The sequence below is a fragment of the Monodon monoceros genome, unplaced genomic scaffold (assembly GCF_005190385.1).
Source record: "Monodon monoceros isolate NGI ecotype Baffin Bay Population unplaced genomic scaffold, NGI_Narwhal_1 Super_Scaffold_7, whole genome shotgun sequence".
NCBI classification, from domain to species: Eukaryota; Metazoa; Chordata; class Mammalia; order Artiodactyla; family Monodontidae; genus Monodon; species Monodon monoceros.
This window is the reverse complement of record NW_021703784.1, coordinates 58,385,251-58,386,910: the sequence shown is the minus strand read 5'-3', so window position 1 is coordinate 58,386,910 and position 1,660 is coordinate 58,385,251. Positions and strand designations below refer to the sequence as shown.

The window sequence follows — 1,660 nt, the reverse complement described above, 5'->3', positions numbered from 1 at the left end:
GGCCTCTCACTGTTGTGGCCTCTCCCGTTGCGGAGCACAGGCTCCGGACGCGCAGCCTCAGCGGCCATGGCTCACGGGACCAGCCGCTCCGCGGCATGTGGGATCTTCCCGGACCGGGGCACGAACCCGTGTCCCCTGCTTCGGCAGGCGGACTCTCAACCATTGCCCCACCAGGGAAGCCCCTCCTATTCATTTTTATAAGCAATAATTTTATACAGATTACATGCTGAAGTTGAATGATTATATTTTGCATATGTTGGGCTAAGTAAAATATATTATTAAAATTAAATTTTACCTGTTTCTTTTTATTTATTTATTTGCTGCACGGCTGTGGGATCTTAGTTCCCCAACCAGTGATCGAACCCGTGACCCCTGCAATGGAAGGGTGGAGTCCTAATCACTGGACCGCTAGGGAAATCCTTCGTTTTACTTTAAAAAAAAAAAAGTCATCACTAGGAAGTTTTAAGTTGCATATGTGGCTTACAATATATTTCCACTAGACAGCACTAGGAGACTACCAAGTGCATGGCAGAGGTGGTGTGTGTGCATGCATGTGTGCGCGCGTGCGAGTGTCGTTGGAGGCAGTGGTCCATCACCGCCAGATTGTGAAAGACTGAGTCGATTTCGCCCGGCAGTCAATACAGGAAAGAGGCGGAAGGAATAGAATGCACAAAGACCCAAAGATGTGGGCTGGCACACTGTGTTTTGGGAACTCATTCTTACAGTAGTATGATTTTTAAAAAGATGAGGAAAAGAAGTATTTGTTGAGTGTTTACTTTGAACCAGGTATTGGCAGCAGGCCTTTTACATCCATTCTCATCTTCACAACTACAGGATGAAGGGGAAGTTATTCTATTTTGCCAAAGACAGAATGGAGGTTCAGAAAGGTTGGACTATTTATTCTCGGAGTTGTTCTTCCTCTTTATCTGGAAAGCCTCTTGGAGACAGGGAGCCTTTCGTTAATGCCTGTTGTCCTCCACAGCACCTAGCACGCAGCTCTGCACGTGGTAGGCACTCAGAAAGTTTGTGATGAACGAAGGATGATATCCTTTCTCAAGTCAGAGCTCCACGCGCAAGGCCAGGGAGCAGAAGCACCAGAGGGCGCCCACGAGTCCGCCCGCCCGCCGGTCCCCAGAGCCCTGGCAAGATTCAGGACTGGGTGCGGCCCTTCTGTCCCAAGCAGTTGAGCGCCCCAGCGAGAAGAGGGTGCGAGGGGAGCCCCACGTCCTGGCTCCGCCCCGCCCCCTCCCCAGAGCCCAGGCGCGCGGAGCCGCCGGGTGCGGAACAACGACACGACATCCTGTTTTTGGGGCCCGCGGCTCCGCCTGCGCCTCTGCTGATCTTGTCTTTCCCCGGGTGCTGACGCCAGCTCTCCTTCCCCCAGTCTCCGCACCCTTCCCAGGGGTCTGGGGCCTTCCCACTGCTGAATCACCGCCACCCCGCACTCCCCCGGGGCTCGGGGCAGAGGTGGGGACTGCCCCGCCGGACCTATTCTGGCCAACCCCCAGCCTGGGCCATCGCTCGATCCCTGGGCTTGACTGAAGGTACCAGGCCTAGGGGCGCCTGTTCACAGCATCTTACCGCAGGGGTTGGTGGGGGCGAGATAGGGGGAGGGGGGACAAAAGCCAAGCGCCTAGGCTAGGGCCTCTGCTGGGGTGGA

General features: G+C 54.9%; 1 protein-coding gene across 2 annotated transcripts in view; it reads left to right on the top strand.

Annotated features, from left to right (window-relative positions):
* Nucleotides 1–772: 772 nt before the first annotated feature.
* RHOG (ras homolog family member G) overlaps nucleotides 773–1,660 on the top strand; it is a 13,106-nt gene continuing 12,218 nt past the window's right edge. For both annotated transcript variants that reach the window (XM_029208090.1, XM_029208091.1), the window contains exon 1: nucleotides 773–1,544. The gene's annotated coding sequence lies outside the window, so the exon portion shown is untranslated. The remainder of the gene's footprint in view (nucleotides 1,545–1,660) is intronic.